General features: G+C 42.0%; 1 protein-coding gene across 3 annotated transcripts in view; it reads right to left on the bottom strand.

Annotated features, from left to right (window-relative positions):
• Positions 1 to 17,438, bottom strand: part of RNF41 (ring finger protein 41) — an 81,682-nt gene that overhangs the window by 52,863 nt on the left and 11,381 nt on the right. The window lies entirely within an intron of this gene.

Raw genomic sequence — 17,438 nt, 5'->3', positions numbered from 1 at the left:
CTGGGAGTCTGCTTTGGGAGTGAAAGGGTCACTTAAGTGATACTGCTGTACGGAAAAACAAAAAAAAAAGCTTATACAATACTACGATTTCAAACAACATTACATTTTTTTCTTAATCTGCAAAAATTTAGCAAAATCCTCCAGTAAAATCAGATGGAGGCAAACATCCATCCAATAGGTTAAAGACTGGCCTGGTTAATCCACAGCAATGCTATTTGCTGCCATATGGGAGTCTCAGGTTTGGCTCCTGAGCTGGCCAGACAGTAACCTCAGGCACCCAGAGGGGGGAAAAAAAAAAAATATAAATCTGCCACTGCTCAAGACTGACACCTAGTGGCCAAGCTTGGGATGCTGGGTTCCAGAGGGATCCACCTAGCCCCTGGCAGAGGACTGCCACTGTGATGACTGGACTAGCCAGAAGAGGGAATAAAAGTGGAGACCATACTTCCAATAGTTATGAAAAAGGCTATGGCACCATAGTCCAATAATGGTCTGTTGCAAATGAGCTAGAAAATACTGTCTAGCTAAAGAACAAACATTTTCTCTATTAAGGAACACACGATCAATATACATTGAACACTATGTTCTAGCACAGGGGTCAGGAACCTTTTTGGCTGAGTGAGCCATAAACGCCACATATTTTAAAATGTAATTTCATGAGAGCCATACAATATGTTTAAAACTAAATACAAGTAAATGTGTGCATTTTATGTAAGATCACACTTTTAAAGTACAATAAGTCTCTGAAAATATTACACCAGGCCTTAAGACACCAATACATCTCCTATTAGGAAAACGGACCAAGTCAGGCTGCTATAGAGTCCTACACAGAAACTACACGCCAGCAGAAAACCTCACCTGAATCACATGTGCTGTCCCTCACCTAACATAGAATAAAGAGACCAAAACGCATAACAAGAAGCATGCAGAAAAAACTGAATTGGACACTGCAACAAGCCAGAGTCTCTGTATGCAGTGTAACAAAGGAAAAAAGAAACATCACCCATCCTTATAAAACAAATCAAGAAATATAAAATCATCAGCAGTAAAACTGTACTAACAAAAAGAACATATTTCGAAACAGCTGATGAGTGGAATATCCAATAATTAAAAACTCATAAAACATTTCCAGATACCAACAAAATATTTCAAAATAGCAGACACAAAGACCCAGTAATGAAAAATAATAAGGATACAAAAATTTTTTTGCTCTGCATACCTGGGAACATTTGATATCCAGGTGTCCTGAGATTGTTCTGAATTAGCAGGAGGAGGGGTGGTTTGCTTGGAACTTTCTCCTCTCTCAGTCACATACCAGCGCTCTCTCTCACACTGGCTCTCAATGACACACCTATACACACATGCTCTCAGTACTCACATATACCCATGTTTTTTCTCTCTCACTTATATAGGCTCTTAATTACACATTTACACACATGCTATCTTTTCACGCTTACACACACACAGGCTTTCAATCACATAAATACATGCTGTCTTTTTCTCTCACACACAGACCCTCATTCACATGCTTACAAACATGTCCTCTCTTTCTCTCATTTACACACAGGCTCTCAATCACATACTCACATGCTCCCTCACCTAAATCAGCTCTCAATCACACACAGACACACATGGTCTCTCTCTTACTTATACACACAGGCTCTTAAACATACATACACATGATTTCTCTCACAAACAAAGGATCTCAATCATACACACATACTCTTTCACACAAACAGGTTTTCAATCACAAACTTACACATACAGGTTCCCAATGGTAAACTTACATTCATGCTCTCTCTCTCACAGGCAGGCTCTCAATCACAGACATACTCTCTTTCACATGTACAGGCTCTCAATCATTCACATACATGCAATCTCTCACACACACACACGCCCCCCCCCCCCCCCCCCGCGGCCCGGAAGAGGAAAGTATCGGGTGCCTGCGCGGCAAGAAGAGGCCACGCTAGTGCGCTCGGCATCGGCCCGAAGAAAAGAAGACCGCAGCGCGGCTCGGAGGAAAATGAAGAGGTTCAACCGCGGCCGATGGGACTCCGCCTCCGCGAGGGCTGAAAATGAAGAGGTTAGCGTTGGGAGGAGGCTGCTGCTGCCGCGAGTTCCCGGGGTGGGGGAGAGAGAGAGTGAATGAACGAGCAAACACACATGCTTGTTCTCTCATTCACTCTCTCTCTCCCCCACCCCGGGAACTCGCGGCAGCAGCAGCCTCCTCCCAACGCTAACCTCTTCATTTTCAGCCCTCGCGGAGGCGGAGTCCCATCGGCCGCGGTTGAACCTCTTCATTTTCCTCCGAGCCGCGCTGCGGTCTTCTTTTCTTCGGGCCGATGCCAAGCGCACTAGCGTGGCCTCTTCTTGCCGCGCAGGCACCCGATACTCTCCACTTCCTCTTCCGGGCCGCGGGGGGGCGGGAAGAAGAGAGCACGCCGGTGCCCGCTGACTCCAGCTGTCCTGCCGCGTTCCGCCCGGGCTGACAGCATTTTAAGCCCGGGCGGAGGAGGACCGGGGAGCAGCTGGGTCAGCGGGAAAGTGTGGCGGCTGTCTGCGAGCCAGATGCAGCCCTCAAAAGAGCCATATCTGGCTCGCGAGCCATGGGTTCCCAACCCCTGTTCTAGCACATAACATTTTTATAGTGTCCTGAATCCTTGCAGAACAAATCTTGATATTCAAACATGCTAACATAAATTACAATAGGTAGCTTACCTGCAATTTCTCTATAAGCAGTGTGAGATAAAGCACGATAGATGGTAAAAAGATGTCAGAGAGCATTTGTCCAGTTCAGTGTCAAGTGATGCAGAACTTACAGATCTTAACACTAGAAGAGGCCCATCAGGCTTCATATCCATGTCCAGAAAAGTGGGACATGGAAATAATCCAACATAAATGTACCATTTCTTCCTCTCGCTCCTTTAGTGCAGTGGTCCCCAACCCTGTCCTGGGGGCCCACCAGCCAGTCGGGTTTTCAGGATATCCACAATGAATATGCATGAGAGAAAATTTACATGCACTGCCTCCATAACATACAGATTCTCTCTCATGCATATTCATTGTGGATATCCTGAAAATCCGACTGGCAGGACAGGGTTGAGGACCACTGCTTTAGTGGATGAGATTAGACTGGGTATATAGGAGTGCTGCAGAATAAAGGAGGTTCAGGTTAACACAAGGTTTATCTGTTCAAACACTTAAAACCTTGCCCCAGCAAGTCTCAGCACTACAGCCCAGATGCCAACAGCCCAAGCTTCTCACTGAAACTGCTCTTGGCACCATGAAACTGCTCAGTAGGTCATGCTTCCGGTATCTATTGGCTGCTGCTGCATTTCTCTGCATTACCAGCGTACACAGTTTCCGGGCCATGTTCTACATTTTATGCCCCTTTCTTGTGAATAGAACAGTGTTGCCATTAATCCACTTGAACATGTAGAAATAAGGGTCAAAACATGTTGCTGGTGAAACCTTTTTATTGGACTAGCTCCATTTGTGATTAGTTTTCTAGAATTATGATCCCCTCATCTGTGGAAAAAAACAAACCAAAAAAAAAAAAAACAGCACACTTTTTTTTTTTAATCAACCACCACATAAAATCAAATTTTATAAATGGTTTACAAAAAAACAAACTCATATTGCAAAACATTAAGAGAACTAAAACTAAAGATCAAAGACGTTAAAACAGAATGACAAAAAGCTGCAACCATAAACTAACATGCCCACATTATTCTAGTCCATAAATAAAAGGAACATACAAAAGATGTCCCTATATCAAACTCCTATCATGACCCTCCAGGAAACAAACCATGTCTTAAGTGACTTACAGAACTTAAAACATATTTAGCTCAGATCTTACAGCAAACTGCTCAATAACTGAAGGGCTACATATGAAAAAGCCTAAACATAGCATTGCTCAAGATGAAACTTCTGGCCAGAAACCATGGCAAACACACAACCCTGGGAAGATCTCTGTGCCACAGTTTCCCCCCTCCCCCCCCCCCTCAAATGTCCATTATTTCTCATGGCCCAAAAAGTCATCAGAAGTAATGTAAAAACTTAAGTTCTCTAAAATGGGTAACCCGTGCAGAGGCTACCATTGCCCTATCCTGCCTTAACTTAAAAAAAAAAAAAAAAAAAAAAAAGAGTCACATACAACTACTGCAAAATGCTGTGCTGTATTTTATGAGCGAGCTTTCTCAATACAGAATGTTGCTATAATCCAAATATCATATTCACCACGGAATAAATGTTTTTAAATGCAATCTGGTCCAAAAAAAAAAAAAGAAGGGGGGGAGAGGGCGGCAAAGCTGACAAATTACCTACCCTAAGCTGAAGAAACTCTGTGCAATAGCTCCATATTAAAAAACAAAAATAAATCTCCACAAGACTCCTGAATCCAAATCACTCCCAAACTTTTCTGCTATAGTGAAAAATCATGTTATTACAATGACTGCAAACTTCCATTTCCCCACAGAGAATTTCTGTCTTGCTACTTAGGACCAGTCTGCTCTTCGAAAACTGAACTTTTTTTTTTTTTTTTTTTTAAATCAAAAGAAGGTCAGACTTGTTTCTATCTCCTTGGATTAAAAATCAGAAACTGACATTAATATGGCTGCTGTCATCACCCCACTGGATGCATAAAAACATTAAAAGCAAAAAAGGCGAGACTGGAGCCCCGAGTCTCCCCACAACTCACCATCTTGTCAAGTAGGAATTTCCAATTTTAATCTGAGATCACTCATTCAGAAAAGAAATAACCCAGTTACATACATTACTTATTCCCCCAATGTTGACATCTTTCAATCAATTAACCAATGGTCATACAAGTCGAAAGCACTTGAAATGTCAATCAGAACCAGAAAGGCAGAATCATCCGAGCCATAGCATCTGGCAGGGAGGCCTTTATTCATTCTGCATTATGACCACTCCAAAGCCAGTTCTTTAAATCCAAAAGCAAAGAAAGCTGAACAGTCACTTCCTTATCAATTTCAGCAAGAAAAAGACAGGTTTGAAACTGGTCTACAGCTTTTGCACTTTGTGACATCTGAAGATTCTTTAAAATTGATCTTAATAGATCTAAGACCATTGCAAAAGAGGATATTTTTTTTTTTTTTTTTTTTTTTTTTTTTAAACACTAGCTTGAGCAACAGGGATTTGTTTAAGGTGTTTTGACTTACTGAGTCAAAAAAAAAAAAAGAGGATTTCAAATTAGTTAATGCCAGACTTACAACTTTTACTCAATTTTGTTTGGCTACAAGAAGTGAGAATCTCAGACTTCAGATGGTTTGCATTCAGCTTTGTCTTCAAAGGAGGTAAATGACGGGCTTAAAAATATAGTTAGGAAAGATGACATCTGTAGGAAGTCCATTAGATCCATGTGCCCTAAACTTATCAAATCTTTATCTGATGAACGTTTAGAATGGTTATTTGGGATTGCTAATGCTTTCCTTTCTTGGCCATGGTCATTTTCCTATACATTAGACAATTTTCTCCATCTTTTTCAATTAAATGACATACTTTTTTCAATAGCATTCTAAATGCTGATCTTCCCTCACCTTCCAAAGCTCATCTACAAACCAAGGTGATTGTTCCTTACACTTAAGGACCCATCCTAGAAAGGGCAATCTTATCTAACATTAAACCAACGAAAAACGTGGGTGCTGTAACACAGCAGTCCAAGATGGATGCTTGAGGATCGTGCTCCTCGCCTCGAGCTCTCAACCCTCCACCCAGCCCATCAAAAGAGCAGTTTTTTTCTGGATAAGTCAAGAGCTCAACATCGTACTAGCCTCCGTGATGACCTCCAAACGTAAAACGACTAATCTGAAGCATTGGGGCTTCAGCAAGCAGCCGCCCAAGTTTGCTCACCCTGACAAAGGGCAGGCCTAAAGGAGCTCACTGTGAGATGAGATTTGGGGATGGTTTATGGAATTCAGGGCAGACCTGAAGAAGCACAAAAAAGAAATAATGGATTCTATTGCTGAAATCCGCAAAGACTTGGCAGCCATGGGTGCCAGAGTTGATGACCTGGACTCGTGTTTAGAGAGCAACTCTGCATTCATTTCCAACTTGTCGGCTCAGCAACATAAACTACAAAAAAAACCAACATTTAACTAAAAGAGAAAATTGAGGACCTTGAAAGATCAGTCTCACTGATGCAATATAAGAATACGAGGGGTCCCTAACACAGAAGCATAAGAACATACTATACTGGATCAGACCAAGGGTCCATCAAGCCCAGCATCCTGTTTCTAACAGTGGCCAATCCAGAGCATAAGAACCTGGCAAGTACTCAAAAACTAAGTCTATTCCATATTACCGTTGCTAGTAATAGCAGTGGCTAATTTCTAAGTCAACTTAATTAATAGCAGGTAATGGACTTCTCCTCCAAGAACCTATCCAATCTTTTTTTTTTTTTAAAACACAGCTATACTAACTGCACTAACCACATTCTCTGGCAAAAAATTGCAGAGTTTAATTGTGCATTGAGTGAAAAATAACTCTCTCTAATTAGTTTTAAATGTGCCACATTGACGCAATGAACGTGGCAGAAAGGGTATGTATTTTTTCTTAATGACAGCTCTACAAGAAGCGATGAGACCAAAGTGCAGTCACAGACCATTAAAACTGAACATGCTCATAGGGCCTTAGGCCCGAGGATCGAAAACAGACCCAGAGGCATTGTGATTTGCCATCATAATTTCCAGCAAAAGGCTTGCATAATTGAAGCAGCAAGGAAAGAGCCCGACTGGTCCTGGGAAGGCCTCAAGATCTTGCTCCTTCTACTGTACACAAATGCAATGAGCTGAGAGAGGGCACCCGCACATCTAACATCAAGTATCATTGGACCTTTCATTTCAGGCTTCTATTTACTTTGGACAGAGTATCCCACAAGGTGAAAACAGTGAAGAAAGCAGCAGACACCTTTAGGCAAGCGTGATTGCCTGTGAACTTCAGCGTACCCAAAAAATATTCGAGAACCCTCCAAAATGGCAGCGAGCAATTAAAGGCAGCTGACGGTTGCGCCGCCATTCTGAAGATCAGTAATTGGTTTTCTCTGACCAAGGATGAAACTTATATAACATTATATGTGCCAAGTTCTATTCAATTTCTCTGGTTACAATGAGTTCATGATCACTGGGGACGAGACATTCCTCTTCTAGGTTTCATCAGTGCTTAAAACATGTGGTTATAAGTTTTATGATGCACAGGTTATCCATGATTTTTATTTTGAATATTGATAGACTATGGTTATTTTTGGTCAGCGGAAGCTTTCTGTATTCAAATGCATGCTTTAATATACCATTATTTACATTACTGCACTCATGGAACAGCAGTTTAAAGATGATAGAAATTTATTTAACCCTTTTCCTAAGAGTTTTTGATGTTCTATTCCAGTTTTCTTATGTATATGTGGGCAGGGGGGATGGGGGACGGTTTTTCTGGCATTTTGATGGCTACCTTATACCCCCACTGGGGTGAACCTGCAATGGGTGTTGTAACACCATCACTAATCGATAGAAATATCAAAACTAAAAAGAACTAAAGGCAATTGGTAGAGACCTGTGGCGGAAGGGGACCCTGGATAGGAACAAATATGTCATATAGGGTTCTCTCCTTAAATGTTAAAGGCCTCAATTCGTTTCAGAAGAGGCAGTTGCCATTTCAAACATTACACGATCAGAGAGCAGCAATCATACTCTTACAGGAGACTCACAAAGAAGAGGCACAAGTTACTACTTCAAAATAAAGACTTCCCAAACCAATATTTTGCAGCTAGCATTCTGCGGGCCAGATATGCAGGGGTAGCTGTGTTACTCTCGAAATATCTTACTTATGAGCTCCTGCAATATAAGGGGGATCGGGGGGGGGGGGGGTAGATTCGAGTGGGCACAGAAACAACAACCTTAGTGAATCTTTACGCTCCATACTCCAACCAAGGGCAATTTTTTCGAGTGCTGGAGAAGCAACTAATATCATTCGTAGAGGGTACATTATTTATTGGAGGAGACTAACAAAACTCAGACCCCATCTGGATAACTCAGCAGTATTTCTGCCCCTCAGGTAGAAGCTAGACAGGAGTTATCCGCACTGATGGATAGATAGAGCTTAATTCATATATGGCGCCAAAGGCACCCCTCATCACAAATATACACTTTCTACTCCTCAGCACATGCATCATACTCACATATTGACTACATACTGGTGGATAAACAATTCCAGAACCAGATATTGGCACCGATGTAGAGGTAATAACCTGGTCAGACCATACACCAGTATGGATATATGCTACCTTTGTGGGTATTGATAGAGGGACACAATTTTGGTGCTTAAATGAAAAAAAGTCTCCTAGAAAATAAAATTTTGCCAATCAATAACCCAACACCTAACAGAATATTTCCATATCCATACCACTCAAAACTCTCCACCCAGGATAAGTTGTGAATGCTCCAAGGAAGTAACTAGAGGCCTGTTCATATCTCAAGCAGCTCATTGTAAAAGGATCAGAGAAGAGCTACACTAAATAATAGATAAAACATTTAGCGAGCATACAAATGTTGTCGCAATCCAGCTCCTGCTATAAGAAGTTATTGAATACACACACTGAACTACAAAAACTAGAAGACTCCTTAATCATTCAGAAGCTTAATATGCTTCAACAACCGCACTATGAGGGGGGAAATAAAGCAGGTCTTTATTTAGCCAGATAACTGAAGGCTCTCTATACACAGAATTCCATTGCCAAAATTAAAAATGGACAGGGCGTGATGATCACCCAATCCAATGAGATACACCAAAGCTTCACTAGTTTTTAACACAACCTTATATAAGGCTAACTCTACAATCTGTCCAGACAATATTGATCAATATCTGAAAACAGTGTCCCTACCATCCCTCTCTAAAGAACAGCAGCTCTACCTAGATAGCCTCATAACTACAGCAGAAGTGTTAGTAGTCATTAAATCATTGAAAAGGGGAAAAGCTCGAGGGTTGAATGGGCTGTCTAGTAAGTATTATAAACAACTTTCCTGTCAGCCTGGTTTAATTCTCTTATAGGAGGCGGCACACTAGGACCTCACTCAAACACAGCAGGAATTTCTGACATAGCCAAACCCGGGAGGGACCCTTCTAGCTGCAAGTCTTACCGGATGATCTCACTGATAAACATGGATTTGAAGACCCTGGCTAGAGTATTAGTGGAGTGATTAAATAAGCTCTTACCCAATCTCATTCACTTCGATTAGGTAGGATTTGTACCGCATAGATCTACCACTGATAATGTTCGCAGAATTGTAGATGTAATTTGGTGGGTACAAAAGGAACATATACCTAGCATTCTCCTCGTGATTGATGCAGAGAAGGAATTTGATATGGTACACTGGCCCTATTTATTCCGTGTTTTAGAAAAGATGCAATTTGGGGCTAATTTCTTACAGTGGATTCAGAAGCTATATGATTCTTCCAGTGCACATGTAAAGGTGAACGGCAGTTATGGGGAGGGTTTCCCTAAAGAACAAGGCACCTGCCAAGGGTGCTCACTGTCCCCTCTTCTGTTCAGGGTTTGTTTGTTTTTTTGTTTTTGTTTTTTTTTTAAGAGCCCTTCACAACTCATATATGCAATTCCACTGGAGTTAGAAGAGTGGAAGTTGACTCACTTCATATTAAATTGACTCTTTGTGGACGGTATCTTATTCATGCTTATGGATCCATTGAACACACTAGAGGCCATCACTATGGAGCTTACACAATTTAGCAATGTGTCTGGGTTCGAGGTAAACTGACAAATCTGAAATATTAAATATAAATTTTGATGAAGCTCTGGTTAAAAGGTTACGCACCGTCTACCCTTTCCGCTGGTCCAAAGATCCCATAAAGTATCTGGGAGTCCAAATAAGTCCTCAAATTATGGCCCACTCTTTAAAAAAAACAAAACTATAGATAACGATCTCAGGAACTGGGACAGAGAATTCTCGTGTCTAGGGTGAATAGCAATTATAAAAATTAACATTCTCCCTAAGTTTCTTTATCTATTTATAACATTGCCCTTTTATTTCTTCCCAGCTATCTTACATTCATTTCAGAAAAAGGATTTTCTATTTCATTTGGAGGAGGTGGCCATCTGGGGTCTCCTGAACCTTATTCCAAACTAAAGAAAAAGAGGAGGTTGGGGGTTCCAAACCTCACGTGATGTTTTGTAGCCTCACATTTACAACCTCTCCTTAATTTTCATAATCAGATCCAAACCAAACCATAGGCCCTTTTTGAACAAAAACTGATAGGGCAGATGCCATTATCTGTGCTCCCATGGCAGCCTAAACCCACGTGGCAGACTCTCATACATGTTCCCAAGGCTTTACAAATGACCCTGAAGGTTTGGTCTGGTTGGAAGACCAAATTAGTGGGAGAGTCCTTATTATTCTCTCATCTCTTTCATGACACCTCCTTCCCAGTAGAGCTACCAATAAAGGCATTTGCAGCCTGGAAAAGAGCAGGTATTACTTGCATTGGGCTTTCCTACAAAGATACTTCCTCCAGCGAGCTATATGACCAACTCAAGGCCAGTGTATTCTTGAGCAAGACTGTCTCCTACGTATGCCTGCAAAGGCATCAAAGACATCTCCACCCTAGGTCCTGAAGACTATAACCAGCTGCTGAAAGAACTCAGCCAAACATGGATCATATAGCTTTTCAATTAGCAGTAAAAATTAAGAGAAAAACTTCAGCCTTGGACACAGCTCTGCCTGTGAAACAAAGGAATATAAAATGTGTGAAAGCAACACATAGTACAGCAGCAGAGTGTGCATCAGTATCAGCACAAGCTACTGACCAAACACCAGCATCCTGCTTCCTTTGCTTCTCACCAAAGTGGGGAACAGACTGGCTTGGGTGAGAAGAATTAACTCTTATTCATCTAGGCATGGAAAGATGTTTCTATTTAACTGGCTTGCCATAGGTTCTAATGGTGTGCTGTGTTATATAGTACCACTGGTTGGTCTCTCTCTCATCTCTATATTACTCACATACACTTCCCGCTAGTCACATCAGCAGCTGTAAAAGCCTTGGGGACAAAAATCAAAGTGAGAATTAAAATAAACCAGGGTCTACACTACCTCTACTCCAAACTCCAGATCCTCAATTCTTTTGATGCCTCTCTCAAAACTTTAATTTTACAATGAGGTCCAATCATGTCACTAGATCCAGTCATCACTGAAGATATTCTTCTGAACCTAAAAGCTAAGTCAAGAGTATGCGCACCAACATGAATAGAACTTTTAACTGGTTGTTTCAAACCACAAAATTGAAAAACAGATTTAAAAAGACTAACTTTAAGACAATCTGAATTTTCCATATGGAGTCTCCTACCATTTAGAGGATAACTAAACAGATCTAAAATAAGATCCTGAAGTTAGGGGCTAGTGTTTGGCTGCGGGTTTCACATTCAAGACTGCAACTGCATTGACCAAGAAAATTCTTACTTGCCCTTTGTCAGTGAGAGAAAGGTAACTAGAGCCAGTGTGATAGCTGTTAGCTCTAATCAGTTTGATGCCCAGGATCTTTCCTGTTCCAACTACTGCCCCTGTGCCATGTGGTTGAATCAGTGAGCTCCCCAGCCAGAACTGTTGACATCTGTGATTATGATCACCCACATGGGTGGAGACAAATTCATTCCTTTTAGTACACTGGTGGGTTGAGTTCACCAAGCTAGACTAACCATTACATAGTACAATAAGGGAATCGCACCTGTAGTTGCACAAGACTGGAGACCATCCTGCTAGGAAGGCCTTTTATAGTAGACGCATGAGCTCTGGCCCATGGCACCAAGTTTATTGCTGCTGCCATGAGCCCTAGTAGATGCAGCTAGTCCCAGGCTTTTGGGGCCTAATATCCCCTAAATTCCAAGGTGTGTGAGGTTCACTTTGCCTTCTTGTGTGTCGAATCTTGCCCCCAGGAACTCCAATGTCTAGGTGGGAGAGAGATTGCAATTTTGTAATTCACTATCCGAACTAGTCATTCCAGCAAACTTGTTACCTTGGCCATGACCTGGATATTCTCCTGAGTGGACTTTGCCCGGATAAACCAGTCATCCAGATAAGGGTGTACTAGTATTTCTTGTCTGTGCAGAGCTGCTGCAACTACTACTAACACCATCTTGCTGAAGATTCTTGGTGCTGTTACAATGCCAAATGGTAGCACCTGAAACTGAAAATGTTTTCCTAGGTTGCAAAATTGTAAGAGCCTTTGGTAAGAGTCCCTTATAGGGATATGAAAATAGGCTTCTGCTAAATCAAGGGAGGCCAGAAACTCCATCTTTTACTGCTATTACAGATCTCAGGGTTTCCATTTGAAAATGTGGAACCTTAAAGGAATTTGACTCCCCCCTTGAGGTCCAGCACTGGATGGAACAATCTCTCTTTTTTGGGGACCACAAAATAAATGGAGTATGCCCCTAAGCCCTTTTCTTGGACAGGGGCTGGCACAAATCACTTATAGTTCCTGCAGTCTGCATAGGATCGACTCTATGGCTTCTCTCTTCGCTGGCAAAGTGCATGGGGGAGTCGCAGAGACTTGAACGAGCTCTCTTAATTCAAGTGCATAACTCCTTTGGACAACTTCCAGAACCCACTGGTCCATAGTGACTTGGGGGCCACTGTGTAAAACTGCCATAAGCGTCTGCCTACTGGCAGATTGCCCAGAAGAGCCTGTTGACTATCACTTGGATAGGCAGCTAGTTCCTGTCTGAGCCTAGGGTTCATTCCTAAGCCTCCTGGCTCCTCAGAAGGGCCAAGCCCTAGACTTTCTAGATCATGGTGTACTGTAGCTACCTGGTCTATATCCACAATAGTCTCCAAGTCTGTACCAACTTGAGGCCCTAGAGATAACTCATGGTTTGTTCACCAGAAGCTTAATGATTTTAATTCTCCCAAGCCCTTTACAAAAGTTTATCTAGCTCTTCTCCAAATAGGAGCCCCCCACTGAAGGAGGTTTGGTCAACTTGGACAGATACCTCATCTGCTGTCCAGTTCCTTAGCCACAGCAGCCTCCTCGCTACTACATCGGTGGCCAGGGCTTGGGAGGAGATTCTTAGGTCTTGGAGGGTATCTGTGAGAAAGGCTACTCCTGATTCAATTCAGGCCATCTCTTTCGAGTCCAGAAGTTGTTGTATCCATCTGACAAGAGCCCTTGTTACTAATCCTCTGCACACGGAGGCTTGCAGGCCCAAAGCATTAGTTGTAAAAGGATTCATCATGGCTTCCGTTTTCCTGTCCTGGTGGCAATTCCCATTCTTCCATTATCATTTCCTTCAGTGCTGAATGTAGTGGGAAGGTTTTAGGAGTTCTCTGTCTTCTGTGTAGGATACAATCTGCATCCACTATTTCTTTTCATGGTATTGCAGATAAAGTGCCGCTAGGGTGTCTAATTAAGGTCGGCAGTTCTTTTCAAAAGAGGCGTACCATTGAGGAGTTTTCTTCAGAGGACCTTTCCCCTCCATGCTTTTCTGATTGGTCAGAATTCAGGCTCCCTGGAGATGCCCTGGATTCTAACGTAGAGGCTTTACTAGGTAGTGTGACTCAACGGCCATTTTAGCCTGTTTCTGAGGTGTGCCCACCAGCTCCTCCTGAGGCAAGAGTTCCGGACCTTGATTCATCTGCATTGTCTTAGACTTTGTGCATAAGCAAGAAACTCAGTTGAAAAGGCCCCAGTATGGGACTTACCCCCAGGTTCTGGTATAGTTGCCTTACTTTGTATGCTTCCAGGATGAGAAGCTATGGAGCAGAGTTCATTAGGGATTGCGTCTTCCAATCCCTCACTGTCTTACCTGGGGACTACTTGGCTCTTCTTGTCCCCTTGACAAGGGGAGGAAGCATTGGGTTCTCTTTCTTCTTGTGACCCTGAGGCTGTGTCAAAGTGGGCAAATTTGAGTCAGCTCACATTGGCACTTAGTCCCAAAGACTGGGCACCATATGCCTCTATTCATTTTGTCTGTAGTTTCCATTATATACACTAGCAGTCAATATTGAGCTCCATGCCGCATGGAAAACCACACATACCTTCTGTTCAGCATGAGATCGCGTAACTTCCGCCTGACATACTATTTGGCTCAGAAAGCATGCAGATGCCCATGCGAATCTTCCATTCAGCGTGTAACAGCTGCACGTGCTGGAGTCGGCGGTGCTTTAATTATACTTTTTTCTACTTCCCCACTTACATTGTCCTGACGAGCCCTGTCCCGGAGGTCCTCTGCGGGGGGGGGGGGGGGGCAATCCGAGAGCTCTTCAGAACATAACAAGACTTACCATACTAGGTCAGATCAAAGGTCCATCAAGCCCAGGATCCTGTTTCCAATAGTGACCAAGCCAGGTCACAAGTACCAGGTGGGATAAACAGCTTGGAATCTAAGAATAAGAAGTGGATTTTTGCAACTCTACCTTAATAATGGTTAATGGAATTTTCCTCCAGGAACTTGTCCAAACCTTTTTTAAATGCAGCAATATTAATAGCTTTCACCACATTCTCTGGCAATTACTTACACGTTACAAGTAAACAAAAACAAAAAAAAAAACTAATAAGAAATTGTAACTTAATTGTGTTCCCCCCTTGTCTTTGTACCTTTTGAAAGAGTCAACAACTGATTGTTTACTCGTTCCATTCCACTCATTTTATAGACCTCTATCACATCTCCCCCTTTGCCATCTCTTCTCCAAGCTAAGGAGTCCTAACCTCTTTAGCCTAACATTTATAGGGGGAATTATTTCATCCCCTTTATCATTTTGGTGGCCCTTTTCTGTACCTTTTCTAAATCTGCTATATCTTTTTTGAAATGTGGTGACCAGAACTGCACACAGGTTGACCAGGTTGCACACCATGGAGTGATACAGAGGCATTATGATATTCTCTGTTTTATTCTCCATTGTTTTCCTAATAATCCCTAGCATTATTTGCTTTCTTGGCTCTGCTGCAAACTGAGCAGAAGATTTCAACGTATTTTCAGCGCTGACATGTAGATCCTTTTCCTGAATGGTGACTCAATGTGGAACCCTGCGTTAGGAAAATATAAATTTGGGTTACTCTTCCCTACGTGCATCACTTTGCACTTGTCCACATTAAATTTCATTTGTCATTTACATGCCCAGACTCCCAGTTTTGCAATTTCTCACAATCCTCTTGCGATTTAGAAACTTTTAATAATTATGTGATTGCCAAATTTGATCACCTCACTTGTTCCCATTTCCAGGTACTTTATAAATATATTAAAAAGCAGTGGTCTCAGAAAAGATCCCTGGGGCACTCTTATTCACTATTTTCCATTGGGAAAATTTACCATTTAACCCTACTCTGTTTTCTATTTTTTAACCAATTGGCAATATACAATAGGACACTGCCTCCTATTCCATGACTTTTTAATTTCCTAAGAAGTCTCTTATAAGGGACTTTGTCAAATGCTTTCTGGAAATTCAGACATCAGCTAGCTCACCTTTATCCACATTTTTTTTTTTTGAGGGCATAAATAAGTAGCAAAATTTATGGAGGTAAGACTTCTCTTGGCTAAATCCATGTTGGCTTTGTCCTAAACTATGTGTATCTATATGTTCAGCAATTTTGTTCTTTATGATTGTGCCAGACAAAATAGTAGAAACTGATGTCAGATTCACTGGTCTGTAGGTAGTCCATTACCTGCTATTAAGTTCACTTAGAGAATAGCCACTGCCATTAGCAATGGTAACATGGAATAGACTTAGGTTTTGGGTACTTGCCAGGTTCTTATGGCCTGGATTGGCCACTGTTAGAAACAGGATGCTGGGCTTGATGGACCCTTGGTCTGACCCAGTATGGCATTTTCTTATGTTCCTGGATCACCCCTTAATCCCTTTTTAAAAATTGGAATTACATTGGCATCCCTCCAGTCTTTAGGTGCATAGATGGTACTGAGAGTTTACAAGTTTCAATAGCAGGTCCGCAATTTCATTTCTTAGTACTTTCAGCACTCTGGGATGTGTATCATCTGGTACAAACAATTTACTACTCTTTGTCAAGTTTGCCTTAGAACATCTTCCAGGTTCATTGAGATGTGTTTCAGTTTTTAAATCACCTTTGAATATCATTTCTGGCATGGGTATCTCTCTTACATCTTCCTCAGTAAATGCTGAAGCAAAGAATTCATTTAGTCTTTCTGCTATGGCTTTGTCATCCCTAAGGGCTCCTTTTACCCCATGATCATCTAAAGGTCCAACTGACTCTCGCAGGCTTTTCCCTCAAATGTACCTAAAAAATGTTATGAGTTTTTGCTTCCATGGCAAGCTTCTTTTCAAGTTCTTTTTCCTTCCTTATCAATGCTTTTCATCTGACTTGCCAGTCCTTATGCTATTTCCTGTTTTCTTCATTTGGATCCCTTTTCCATTTCTTGAAAGATGTTTTTAGAAGAGAGCCACACCTCCAGTTCCCATCTCCCCATAGGGAAAGGGAACCCCCTGCTAGGGTGGGTCTGGGAGCACTACCCAAGGGACTTGACCAAAAGTCCAGAGGCAAGAGACTTGGGAGCTAGCTTTCCCATGGGAAACCTTGTAAGGAGTCCCGGGGGGGGGGGGGGGGGGGGGGGGGGGGGGTGTTTGACAACCGACAACCGGAAAAGGATAAGCTTTAGCAAAGATTCTGATCCACTTTCTACTGGAGACAGAGGGGAAAAAATAAAAAACAACAAACTTATGGCTGCCCTAAGCCATAGCTCCTTATAGTAAGAATAATGTCATGGAAGAAGTCAGAGGTGCGGCCTCCATCTACACCAACTGCAGAGAGGGGAGTTTCCCTAAAGTAAAGGCCGGTCTAGCAGGAGGATAAGGAAAGTCCCTACACAGAGTGCACTCTACTACCACACATCTCAGTTACGCACTTCACAGTATTTCCCAGTCCTTGGACAGGTTTTTACTATTAGTGTTTCTATGATGTATACGACTAAAACAAGGTAGGCAAAGCAGTGAAGAACAAACCCCAACTGAGGACTGAAGCAATACATGGTCAGCTAGGCACAATTATCTGCAAATGCCAGGAAGATGCAGGTTACAATACAATAACAGCTCAGTAAAAGCATGTGATGGGAGATTGGGGGGGGGGGGGGGTAGTAGAACTGTAATGTGCTATTATGTCTGGCAATGATAAAGAGAGGCTTTTTCATTCAAGTCCTCATGATGGTTCCAAATTATTTGATCTTAATTTTGAGCCCCACCCTATCCATTTAATGAACTGTAATTTAAAATGGGAATTTCAGAACTATATAAAATATTTGAAATTAAAATCAAAATACTTTCAACGAGGACAGAAGGACTTAAGACATTGGCTCTCACCCAAACATAACCCCCTGTAACTTTAAAAATGTCACCTCCCTATTCCATCTCTTTACTGATCTCTAATTCTCATGCTGCCTGTGCAGGTACCCAGAC

Source organism: Rhinatrema bivittatum, chromosome 3 (assembly GCF_901001135.1).
Source record: "Rhinatrema bivittatum chromosome 3, aRhiBiv1.1, whole genome shotgun sequence".
NCBI lineage: Eukaryota > Metazoa > Chordata > Amphibia > Gymnophiona > Rhinatrematidae > Rhinatrema > Rhinatrema bivittatum.
Note: the sequence above shows the minus strand (reverse complement) of the source record. Positions and strands in the feature narration are given on the sequence as shown.